This window comes from Convolutriloba macropyga, chromosome 12 (genome assembly GCF_964194025.1).
Source record: "Convolutriloba macropyga chromosome 12, txConMacr16.3, whole genome shotgun sequence".
Lineage (NCBI taxonomy): Eukaryota > Metazoa > Xenacoelomorpha > Acoela > Convolutidae > Convolutriloba > Convolutriloba macropyga.
Window position 1 is genome coordinate 13,673,420 of NC_134479.1, and position 13,538 is coordinate 13,686,957.

At 34.2% G+C, this 13,538-nt stretch overlaps 1 long non-coding RNA gene across 2 annotated transcripts; it reads right to left on the reverse strand.

Moving 5' to 3' along the window:
- Positions 1–10,716: 10,716 nt before the first annotated feature.
- Positions 10,717–12,873, reverse strand: LOC142350738 (uncharacterized). Of its 2 annotated transcripts, XR_012760903.1 has the most exons (5): positions 12,838–12,873; positions 12,164–12,293; positions 11,934–12,097; positions 11,213–11,368; positions 10,718–11,007 (listed from the first exon to the last, which is right to left on the reverse strand). It is a non-coding gene; the product is annotated as an uncharacterized LOC142350738 (long non-coding RNA). The 2 variants fall into 2 exon arrangements; XR_012760902.1 differs by having other exon boundaries at positions 10,717–11,007; positions 11,934–12,293.
- Positions 12,874–13,538: the final 665 nt, after the last annotated feature.

Sequence of the window (13,538 nt, forward strand, 5' to 3'; positions counted from 1 at the left end):
ACCCCTGCATTTCTTTGGTTTGTGTGATAGAGTACTGCACCAAAGTGGGCACGAGTCTGCACTCTGTCTTGCTATCGAAATGACTCTCTTCAAAAAATAAGGAAAGTTCTTTTTAAGAGTCATTTGAGCATTGTTCTTTTACCATGATTCTATCGTTTGTTTGTTGTTTGCAATTGAATTACATTTTTTGGCAGTCAATCCGAAGTCCTATTGTGTTTGGTTTTTTCGATTCTGCATGTAACCCTGTACCATCGGGATTTCCTTAACAAAACAGAATACTATGCTTTCTGCTATATTTATGTTAGAAATAACTGCTCCGCGAGTGATGAAGCAATCAGACCTTTGAATTCAATATTTACCTCAGGATTTTTACAGCAAAAGATTAGTAGTTCAATTTTGAAGTTGCTTAACCGCTACCTCTAAAAGATCCGTTAGCTTGCTCTGTCTACATTTTATTTACAGTGTTTATTTCGTTTGAGTTGTTGTCTCATTGTTTTTCCAAAGAAGTTGTTAGCTTATGTTTCTTCTATTTGTTTTTTCGCTCATATGGAGATTTAATTTTATTTCTTTTTTCGAGTTGTTTTTCAGAAACATGTGCTTTTTTGTGGCTTTGCGTGTTTGTCATTTGATTTTGAGCCTTTTACAATATTTAGTGAGGATCCCCAGTTATGCTTGAAGTTCAGTGTGATCTATAATACGACGCGAAGTGTACTGCAAATTGGGAGATTGCAGTTGCTGTGTTTGGTATGCTTGAAACCTGTTTTTAGCAAGAGTATAGGAGGAACAACGCTCCTCCGAGGGACACCAGTTGTTGGAGAAGAGCTGTTGGTTGTCGTATTTTTTATCTGAACATAAACGTTGCTTTGCGAGAGGAGCGAATTTCTCCATATAATGATTGATTTACGTATCCCAAATTTGCTTAGTTTGTTAATCAGCCATTTTCCCAGGCCGCACCGAAAAATTTCATTACAATGCTTTGTATATTTTCTATATAATTGGAAACATAGGTGATAGGTGGCAGGTTGTCAGAAAATAGCCGCAATAGTTGTGTAAATCTGCACTAAAAAAAAACAAATAAAAAAAGACAAACAAAAAACTAATCTTTTCATTAAAGGATGAGATGTTATGTTCTGATAAAGAATCTGTATAAGCTATTGCTGCATCTCTTAGCTGCTCTGAAATAACCATCATTTAGAGCGACAACATTCACTTGACGTTATCTTTTTGAATTAAATTAAAGATAAGTCAATTTCAAAGTAAGGAAGTCATTTTTGAGAGAGAGATAAGTCACATGTGACCAACAAACTTAATCACTCGAATGAACAAAATAATCGCTCCACTAAGAGTAAAAAATGGCGTCACGCACCCACTTCAGTTGAAATTGCATGAACGAATGAAAGAAATGCAGTTTTGAGAAGAGGTTGTGACGTCATATGGTCGTAAAAAAAATCTTGACGACGACGTAAAAAAAACATAGCAGGACAAGTCCTGAAATACAATCCAAAGAATGGACTGAATAACTACTGTACCTTACCAGCAGACCAATCGAACAATGACAGCAATGAGTCTCAAAAAACTAAACAAAACCAAAAAATTTGGAATTGCTAAAAATTCTTGAAGCTAAATTCCTAAAGCCAAGTTTTAACCATTTAATTATACCCATCAACAAAAGCACACGCTATGAAAGTTTTTTGGCGCCTATAACATTCAGTAAAACTGGTTTAAGCCCTAAAATGTTTCATTGGCCTCTGAAGGTAAAAAAAAACTTGAAAACAAGAAAAAAATTAAACACCTGCAAAAAAAATTGAAGAAATATTGAAAATACTATACCAACGATGAAATACAATACCAACAAATTATAATTTTTGATAACTATATCTCTTAGTTAATTGTGTTTACGCCATAAGTTTCATTGGCCGTTAAAGATCAATAAATTAAAATAAACCCAAATAAATAAATTAAAAATTTAAAACTGCAAATTTTATTGAAATGTTGCCAAAATTCGTGATACCAATATTTTCAAAAACACTTCATTTTCTCTACAAATTATTCAGTTACCCGTTTTAACGCCCTTAAAAATTTTCATTTGCCCATGCAGGACGAAAAATTGAAGAAAAGTAATTTATTTGAGAGTTGCTAAACTTCATGGTATTAGAACTGTGTCATCAGAACTGTTTATTTAACTCGAGGTGATCCAGTAGCCGTTTTTGAGCCACAAAATTCTTTTATTGACCTTAAAAGGTTAAAAATAATTCAATATATGACAACAAACTTGACAAAGAACGCAAAAAAAATTGCCAAATTAAGTTCAAAAGTCGCTGATTCTACTGAAATTAAAATCCTCAAAAACATTTCACTGCCTCTAAATAATAACGACAATCACAAAGCCAAGCCATAGAAAAGTTTCATTTACCCCCCAAAAAATTGAATAACTCAAAAAACGACAATAAATTTTTAAAAAACTGAAAAAAATGGCAAGTTAGAATATAAAGTCGTTAAGTATACTGATATTAATATTCTCAAAATCAATTCGAAGTCTCCACATAATAATCAATAAACTAAGTCCAAGCCATAAAAAATTTTCATTGACACGTAAGATCGAACAACTCAAAAAGTGACAATCACAAAAATGACATCACAAACTTCAAAAAAAACTGACAAAATTTGGTAAGTTATAATAAAAAGTCGCTAAATTTACTGAGAGTAATAACCTCAAAATCAATTCAATGTCTCGAAAAACTAATCAGTAACCCAAGTCCAAGGCATAAAAAAGTTTCATTGACCCCTAAAGATCAAATAACTCAAGAAATGACAACAAATTTTACATAAACTGAAAAAATTTGTCAAATTATAAAAAATCGCTAAATTTACTGATATTTATATCCTCAAAATTATTTAAATGTCTCTAGATACTAATCAGTAACACAAGTTTAAGCCATAAAAAGTTTCATTGACCCCTAAAGATAGAATAACTCCAAAAATGACAACAAATTTCACAACTGAAAAAAATTTGTCAAGTTAAAATGAAAAGCCGCTAAATTTACTGATATCAATATCCTCAAAAGTACTGATATTAATGCCTCTTAGTACTAATCAGTCACCCAAATCCAACCATAAAAAACTTTCTTGGACTTATACAGATCGAATAACTCAAAAAAATGACAACAAATTTCTCAAAAACAAAAAAAAATTGCGAGTTCTAAAGAAATGTCGCTAAATTTACTGATATTAATATCTTCAAAATCATCAAAATCATTTTAATGTCTCTAAATAATAATAAGTAAAACACGTTCAGGGCACAAAGAAGGCTCATTGACCCCTAAACATCGAAAAACTCAAAAAATGACAACAATTTTTACAAAAACTAAAAAAAAAATTGGCATGTTACAATGAAAAGTCACTAAATTTATTGATATTAATTTTCTCAAAATCAATTCATTTTCTCTAAAAACTATTTATTAAGCCATCGACCCATTTCATGATCGTTTCATTGACCCATAATGATTGAAAAACTAGAAAAATAACAAAATTTTTCAAAAAACTTGAAAAAAAAAATAGGAAAAATTAGCATCATTTTGGGTATTTAATTTTGTATTATCGAAACTTGTAGCCAAAAAATCAGACATAAAATAGACCTTTGGCTCGTGAAAGAAGTAAATGAACCTTGAAAAGCGTCTTTTCTTTACCCATCTAAAAATTACAACTCAAAAAACTCAAAAAATTACAAAAAAACGTGAAAAAATTGAACAATTTCGGACGCAAAAACTGACAAAAATGACCGTTTCACCTTGAATTTAGGCCTTTCTAGCAGGTTCAACACTCTAAGCACTTGACAGACTACTAAATTCAGCTGAGGGCTTCTAACAAAACTTAATGCCCGCCGAGCTTTACCAGTTTATCCCGTTTCGAAAGCTAAAAAGTCAGAATTAGTCAAATTGTTCAAACACCAATTTCGCACTCCACTTTAAAGGTATTTTGAAAAAAAAGTCACGCCTCAACCTCAAACCTACTCGATTTTTTGCTCCCTTTACTATTTCAGTGTGACCAAAATCACCACTCTAATTTGACTTCTCACTGACGTGAAAAAGTCGAAAAAAGCGTGAACAGATCTTTAAAAAAAGACAGGGCACCAATACAATTCAAATTTTTTGAATTGTAAAAAACCAAGAAAAGGCCAAAATTAGCCCCAGCTATCGTTGTGCGGCTATTAATTATAAGATTGTTTTAATTTGGGACAAAAATACTCATAACAGGCTGATTTATGAGACTACCGAAGCCAGTGGAAAGACTTAGAAATTTGCGATCCGTAAATTAGTTTCGCTGATTTGAATACACAAGTCCGTATTGAGCAATCTAGCCAATTCTTCAGATTTTCATAAGTAACTTTTCGATTTGACTCGGGGACGTTTATTTTCCACAGTCATTGCAATTACTCATTTTGATTAAAAGACACAATTGGTCTATATTGAATTTTATTGTTTTAAATGTAAATTTTTCTCTGCGGTGTGCATTGTTTTTTTTACGGTACACATGTTACCGAGTTTGTCATGTTTTCTGTAGCACCAGATCCCGATTGGACTACGGTTCTTTTTCTTTGTTGTCTTAATCAACTTCCTGCTGGACTTTTTCGAATTGAGTTTGGAGTTGTCTCGCGTTGGGCGTAAATGCTTCCAGGTGGACTAAAGGTGGTTGCTCTCCGTTTCTGGGCGATGAGTACTCTTTTTCTTGGGCACAAGTCTCTTAATCGTGACTTTACTTTTTTAAGTTGATAAATTGTACCCTTTTTGAGTTTAATTGAGCCATTAATTCCTTTGATGTTTTGATTTTCAATTTTTTTTTGTGTTATGGCTGGCATTTTGCTTGTCTGTTGTCAGTAAAGGCTACCTTTCAGTTCGCTAAGCGCAAGTTCTTTTATTCATTAGGTCAATCGTGTACCATTACTTTTTTGTTTCCGTCTACTTGCTTTTCTTCTTCTCTGTCTTCGCAGATTTGAAGCTTTAAATTTATTCTTTTTATTCTCCTTCCGCCAGTGTTGTTATTTTAGACGTTTCTTGAATATTTGAATTAAGTTTATCCAGAGAAACATAAACAATTACATTGCTTATGGAAGGGCCCTTGCAAAGAGCAGTCCAGTTCAACAAGAGCTCACCCTCTAACAGTAGAAATTTACCAAAAGAAATCAAGCAATTCAGAATTATCTAGAATAAAAAGCTGCTTGAAGTTTTTGAAAAAGCCAAAAAACGTTACTTTACTCGTGTTTTTAAGATCAGATGGTATGAGACACAAATCTTGTGCAAAGTTATATGCTTTCCTCAAATGGCTCTGTAGAGATTTCTCGCCAATAGCGCTGCGACTCCTCGCCAGAGGTAGCAATTCTTTTGTGTTTCTGCGTGTGTTTTGTTTGTTCTGCTTTTCATGCCAAGTGAGCATTTCAAAATGGAGAACCTCACGGAGCTCTTGAAACTTTTCAAGACAGTCTGCAGACAGGTACAGTTAGGAAAAGCGAAAGAATTGAGTTGATGTGCATAAATGTTGTTACATGATCAGTTCGTTTTTTGAAAGATAACATTCGGCCAATGCGTTTCTGACATCTTAAGATTTTATTCAGATCTGTCTGACAAGCTCTACCGTATATCAGTATTCTGTGTTCAATCGATTCCAAATTGTAAAATGTTAGCAGTTGAAACTTGTTAAAAATTTTCTTATTTTAAAAGAAATGCCACTTGATTTTCTCAAACTTATACAAGCATGCTCAACATGCTGGGTACGAGACAGTTTTTTATCAAAGAAAACACCAAGATATTTGTAAGAATCCATCAACTTAGTAGGTTTACCATCAAAAACAGGCTAAACCGATTTCAGGCTAATCCGAAATTGACTGTGCAACGTTTATCTACGTTGATGGTTAAATTATTGTTATCAAACCAATTTGGAGCCTTAACAAGGTCTGATGACTACGCCGCACTTGGAAAAATTCTTCCCCCAAATATGGTAGATTTGGTGATATCAGCAGCAAACAAAACAACTCTATTGTTCTCGATTACTTGGGACATGTCATTGATGTATATCAGAAACAACAAAGTACTAAGTACCGAGCCCTGTGGTACACCACAACCTGACTGAAGCACCTCACTAGATTTTCCGGATTGAAACTCCACCAACTGAATCCTATGCGATCGATAACTTTGCAACAAGTTCAGAAATATACCTCGAAAACTGCAGCGTTCAAGCTTTTGTAACAAAATTTTGTGATAAATTGCATCAAACGCCTTTGTAAGATCAATAAAGCAACCGAAGTCTGCTGTTTTTGTCCAGAAGGAATTCAACAAGCGTCAAGAGAGCCGTACAGAACGAGTGTCCCCCTCTAAAACCAAATTGCTCGGCGCTAATTACTTTATTTTTATCTAAGATCTTCAACATAGTATAAAAAAATACGCTTTCAAAAACTTTATCCAAAGATTGTACGAGACCAATAAGTCGGTAGTTGTTTAACATCAGTTTGTGTGTCACTTTTATCGTTTATACTATTTTTTATTTGGCAAGACAAGACTAATTTTCATGTTTCCGAAGTGTTTAATTAAAGTCTTAGAGTTTATAACGTTAGCAATTTCTGATTTGGTGTCAAAGAGTTGGCGGAAGACTGAGCAATAAGAATGTAAGCTCTTACTATGATTGATTTGTTTGCAATAGAATTCATTTTTTGCATTTCTGAAAGTTTTTGTGCACATATTTCCAGCCTTTTGATATGCTTCACGATTTTCTAAGTTGAATTTCTTTTGAGAAATTCTAAGAATCGTAATTTTCTTACGATTAGCATTGCGATATTTTTTTCACCAGGATTTCTTTTTTCTTTTATGTTTTTTACGGGTTCAAACCTGTTTAAGGTGGATTAAACTGCTGAGACCAAATAACAAATTTATTATCAATCACCATAATGTTTAAAAACCTAATTTTAAAAAATTAGAAACAAAAGTTTGTAGATGTTTTCATTGAACTTGAAATCTGAAAAAACCGACGAGCTAAAATTTTTTTGTTGATTACGTTTGTTTTTTTTTAGGTATAGAAAACAACAGATCCCTGTGATCACTAATTTAACAATCGAGAGTAGCTATTGATATTACGTAAAAAGCATTTAGACAGTGGTCAATGCAAGTAGAAGACGAAGAATTCACTCTAGTTGGTAAGGAGTTTAAAATTTCATAACCGAAAGATTGAACTAAATTACAATGTTCGGTTGGAGATGAATGTTCAGGAAGTAAATCGACATAAAAATCATTACAAATATGATTTTCAGTTTTTGTTGCATGCAAAGTTTCATCAAATTGTTCCAAAAGCAAAAGGAATGATAGGCTAGGTGGTTTATAAACTATGGTATATGTAATTGAACGTTTGTTTTCAATTTTGGTTTTAAAGAAAACAGTTCGAAGCTCAATCTTTTATCTATTTTATCAATGACGTTGCATATCAAGTTTTCTTGTAGGTAAAAAGCAAGTCCGCCACCCTTACTGGTGATTGGGGTTTGGTTTTGAAAGTAGTTTTTGATAGCCGTCGGGGTTATAGCAGCCCAGCTGGTCGTTTTCTGTTAACCAAGATTCGCATTTTCCTATCACTGGGGGTTTAATTTCAAACTGTTCAATTAAAAGTTGTTGCTGGTCATAATGGCATCTTGGCGATCAAACGTTTATGGAAAAAATGAATGGTCACATAAAGAGTTAAGATCATTTTCAGTCAAAAGTGAACTCATTTGTCAAAGAGTTTCCGTTTTGGTCCACTGTGTGTTGCTCCAGGAAGCTCATCCGTTTAACTTGCCCTTGTAAAACAAGTGCCACTTAACTGCAGCTTTACCGCGGGTTCACTTGCCAAATAACCTTTTGTTAAATACAACAGATCAGTTGGGTCTGCTTTTATTCTTTATTTGATTCTCTAACTCCGTGTCCATGAAAAGACATCTCGACAAAATCCCATTTTTTTTCTTGTGCTTTCCAGTTATTTGGAGTTGCAGTTACTTGAATTGACTGCAACTTGAGAATAGGGTTCCCAGTCTTTGCGATTGGTACATGATTTGCTGATTTGGCTGATTTTTTAAAAAACTTTTTTGAGATTCAAATATTTGAGATTCAAGTCTTTCTCGTCATTTAACGCTGTCATTGTGCGCTCATAATCGTTGAATTCAAAATGCAGATAAGGGGTGCTGTTGCTCGTAGTTACAAATGGACTCAGCTCCTCAGCCTATTTCTTGAGGTCTCAAACATACTTTCAAAGCGTCTCTGATATGTACACTGACTTTCTGTTTCGTGGATTTTTGAAGTGTTTGAGAGGTGATTTATGTGCCCAGATGCTGTCCTTATGGTGATCGTAAATAAATTTTATAATTATTCCTGGAGGTTTGTTCACGTCTTTGACAGGTCCAAGAGGATGACAAGAAGTTTAATCAGCTAGACAAAGGTCAATTTGTAAAGCCGCCTTTAAGAAAAATAACAATTCATCTAACAAATGGGTCTGAAATCCATCGGGTAAATTGTTAATAATCAGGCATAACTTGGAATTGTATCTTCAGTTTCCTTAACTTGCAGCTTCAAACGCATCTTCAGTCATATTTTTTACTCTGAGGTTTGGCTGTCGGTTAGTCCCTTGAAAACGTTGTGGTAACGTAGACAATTAGTGGTCGATCTTTCCATCTATTTACTCAGCTAACCTAGATTTTTTGTGCTTGTTTAGATACTTGTTTAGAGCACTACTTAAAGTTTTTAAGTATTTCAGTATTTAAGTAGACGGAGTCACGATATTCCAAAATTCATTTTTTGGCTAGGATGTTTTTGGATACTTTCACTGCGTCTATATTTTCTCTAAGCTATTTTAGTAGCTCGGGTCTGATTCAATTTGGTAAACCTGTGCGACTAATTGACAAATTGTTCTCCAGTACTGTGTCTCCAGCTTTATAAAAGTAGTGTATGTAAAGTTTTGTGTTAAATTTATAATTAATTTCACCGTCACATTAAGAGCAAATGTCTCGAGAAAAATTAAATGTTTACAGAAAACGACAAATTATAAACATTATTAAATTACATCACAAGAAATAAACTAAAAAATCGTTTCAAATAATTCTAGTGTTATTCAAGCGTTCTTGAGTCGAATGAGTGATGAGTCTGTAACAAGCCTGAGATTAAATCAGAATGTGCTAAAGTAAACATATTTGACCCGGGCTCATCGTCAGATCCGTCAAGTTTTTTAAAACACAATTTATTGTTCGTACGGTTTCTTCAAAAGGCAGTTGAAATTTCAACCTGCTCTGAAATTTTTGACAGCTTTTTCCGTAAGTTTTATTAGTTGTTGCTACGGAAACACGAACCATAAAAATCTGGTCATCAAACCAATATCTGTTGACAAATGGTACGTGATATTAGAGCCATTTACTACTCGCATAGATTTCTTTTGTCTTTAAAACTTCTTTGATTATTTATATTTACGTCTCTACGAGGTCTATCCAACGTTTTTGCGGTTCACTGCACTTGCATCAATCAAGAGAAATATATCTATTACGCGATTCAATCACCACTTGTGAAACTCAAACTCAATTCCTCGAATCTCTTGTTGCAATAAATTTTACGTCTTTTTTTAACTCCAAATTTTAAATATCACTTTTATATTCCTGCACCGCAAAAGTAAGTTAGCACCCCCTAGTTTTAGAAAAGATGAATTTTTGAAGCAATAAACTCAATTAAGCAATAAACTTAAAATCAAATTTCGAAAAACAAATGTTAAAACCTTCATCCCCTATACTAGTCTTCTCGCATGACTATGAAATTAAGATAACAAGCTGCGTGCTTTTACCAGAAATCCCAATGTAAAGTTGATGAGCTCCATCCATGTTTCACAGGACAAGGAAAGTTGCTACAAGATGACAATTTTTTTATCTCTCATGTTTAACACTTGAACAAACAGTTGAACAAACCTGAAAACAAATCACATCTTGTGACAGCTTTTTTTAGATTTGCATGTGTTGGGTTTTCGCAAGCGGAATGAAAAGCGTTTTTAGCTAAGTAGAAAAATTAATTTCTCAAAATGAGAGAATAGCAAAAATAATTTTTTACACTCGAGTTTGGAGATTTACTGGAGAGAAGTTAGATCAAGATAGTGATTTGATTTTGGGAATGAAATAAAGCTCAAAAATCACCTGTATATATACCCACTATCCGTGCAAGAAAGTGACGATGCAATATTAATCTTAGCACCATGATTTATAGTGGGGGTTGCAAGGGTTACCCAATATGGTTTGCTTCTGCAAATTTTCTAGAAATCAGTCGCAGGGAATACTATAGATGGTATGCATTTATTTTTCCTAAGATTTCGTTCACATTTCCGGTGGTATCATAATTATTCAATACATGCTGGGAAAGTTTTACATCAAAAAATTTAAATCTAATAATCTAAAATAATCTAAATTGAACTAAAATAAACTAAAATAATCTAACTCTAATAAGAGTTCTCTAGATTCACCAATTTGAACCGAATACCGATTCTAAGCACTAAGTCCTGGCGGTTCATCTAAGCCTTCGTTTCAATCACGGCATCTCTAACGCAATCTTATAAAAACAGGTTACTTTCTTCAGGAACATTTTACCTATTCCCACTGACTGCTTTTCCTAACTGAGCAGTTGATGTTTTTGACCAACTTCGTCAAAATGTAAGTCGACTTGTAGTGGTAAAGGCATTACCAGCGAAAAGGCTGAGCAACAAAAATTTTCTTTAAAAAAAGCGGCTTGAAGAGAAAAATTAAACATTTTACTAATTTTTTTTTTTTCATAAAATGAGTAATGGATGAGTAATTGCATAACTATATATAATAATTTATAGTGATAGAAGCTATATTAGGTCAAAGAAAAATATTCTGCCGTCAATCATCGCTTTTTCATTTTGCTTCAATTGGACTTCAAATGCCGAGTGTCAAAAAGTCGTCTCTTCGTTGGGCCACTAACCGATCGCTCCATACTCATTTTCACTCCTGGACTGAAACATTGCTTTATAACCAAGTACCACTAATATCTCGGGTTATGCGACATTCTTAAAATCGATCCAAATTTTTTATTGGTTAAATTTTCGAAGAGTTCAAAAGTCCGGAGATGATGCCTAAGATACAATTTTTAAGATCATTGTAGTCAGAAACAAAAATTAACACAGGTATGGAAATACAAATTTGTAAACTCCCGAATACCTGAACATCTGGAACTAGACTTAGGACACATTCGTTCACTCTGCTTTTCGGGAATTTGTGTTCGAAGTTATCTAGGTAATCTTGGCCCTCGTTACACCAATAGTTGATGGCATCGGACACAATCCTCCCACACTAATGTTGAGTTTTTCCAATGCACTAAAAATGAGCAACGAGGGAGTAAAGATTAATTTGGATTTTTCAACGCGTTCAATCTGAATTAAGATCACGCGTTATTAGTTACAAAATTTGATGATTCAATTTTTTTCTGCAACTCTAAGCTGTTATTGCCATTCTTGGTATAGAAAGTGGCGAGTTGAGTGTCACAAAAAAGTAACCTAATCTCAAAGATTTTTCCTATTGTTTCAGATTTATTATTATTGCGCACTAGCAAATTATTTCATTGATGAGTTCTTTATTATGTTATCAGAAAGAGTTGATTAAATATCGATTGTGTCCCCCGTCAATTAAATAAGTGGATCTTTTCACTTATTTAATTAACGGGGGACACTATTAGGGACAGGTCTGAAAAAAATATCAGCGTGATAGTCCGGATCTTTTCCGTTTGTGCCCCCCCCCCCCCCCCCCAGCTTAGTCGGTGCATATTATTTGCAACCCCCAGACGCGCGTGCAATATTTTTACATAATGATTTACTTTGTAATGACACGTGCTCTGTCACTGGGGGGAGCATAACGTACTGGGGGGGGGGGGGGGGGCACAAACGGAATAGATCCAAGAGTCCAATTATCTGAACATCTGGAAGTGGATCCCAGACAAATTTGTACACAATCTGCTTCGTCGTTCTTCTTCTCATGTCGAGATGTATCTAGATAATCATCCCCTTCATTGGACCAATTGTTGATTGCACCACAATTTTTTTCAAGGAACTAAAAATAAGCGATACTGCAGTAGCAAAGTTTGCAATTCAATTTTACAAAAAAAATTGCCTGAACCTCTAGAAATTGATCGCCGACACATTTTATGCACTCTGCTTTCGCTGGTATTGTGTTCGAATTGTATCCACGTAATCCTTGCCCTCATTCGATCAATAGTCTACAGCACCACATAAGTTTCCTCAATGCACTAAAATATAAGCAATACTGGTATCGAAATGCTTTGGATATTTCAAAAAGTGCCATCTGAATCTAAAAATTGGATCTAATGTCAGTAGTTATCAAGACTTCAGGTTTATTTGTGACAGTAGAAATTGCGCAGCTCAGCTTGACCGCGATTTCGGATTAAAATCGTATCTAGTAACAATTAAGGCACAATGCATTCACTGCTTCAAACTGCTTATGTGAAGTATACCGTCAACAATCGTGGTGTTTAGTGTTTTTTTTTTCGACTTTATCAATAATATAGGCTTAAAACTTATCACACTCGTTAACAATAAAAACAAGCGTCGGAACTGCTTTGTGCGCATGAAACTGCCCATTTTCAGAAAAATTTTGTATCCATTCTTTAGTCTGTTCGTGTTGATTTTTAAAAGAATTGAGAAAAACCATCAAAAAATCTCTCAGAAAAACTTTATCTCGCGAGCTGTTTTTTGATTCAGCAACCTCAGTTGATTTCACGAGATGCATCGCTTTTAAAGCAGTGAATGCAAATTTTAGGATATTAAACTCACCAAGATTCAGCCGACTGAATTTTAAGCAGGTTTACGATACAAATGAATAATTCACTCAGTTTTGTTCAAGCCTAGTTTGAAATGTAGAGTTTTAAGTTCACAGACTGCGGGAAGTAATTTCTTCAAGTAAGAACTGAACGAATGAACAGAAGTCGTTGTTCAACGTTTGAAATCGAATAGAGCTAAAGGATATCGTCTTGAGCAGTCAGTTGACTGCTCAATTTTTTTAATTCTGACCCGCACAGGAGAGATATCTAAAATGATGATAAGATCTCGTGTTCTTGAATTAAAGATCCTTTGTGGCTCGTTTTCTTTTGGAAATTGAAGCAAAAATATGATATATGGACTAAACGTGCTTAATTTTAAGGCAGATTAGTCTACATAAAAGGAACAGATTGAAACGCAAGAACAAAAAAAACTGCTGAAAATTTAATTCAACTATCAATTCGTGAATTATTAGATCTGTTTGAGTTTTCACTCCTTATGCAAAACTTCGCAAAATCACATAGCAATATTTCTTAAGTTTTGCAGTTATGTCAGGATCATTTCAACCAGAGCCTGTGCTTTTTGAAAAACTAAACTCACCCAAGACCAGGTGCGCGAGCCAAGACAGCTGTGATCAGACCAGAAAATCGTTCTGATCAGTGAGACTTTAGTCGTGCATTGGGGATGCCAGCCTGACCTGACTGGCGCCTTGAGGG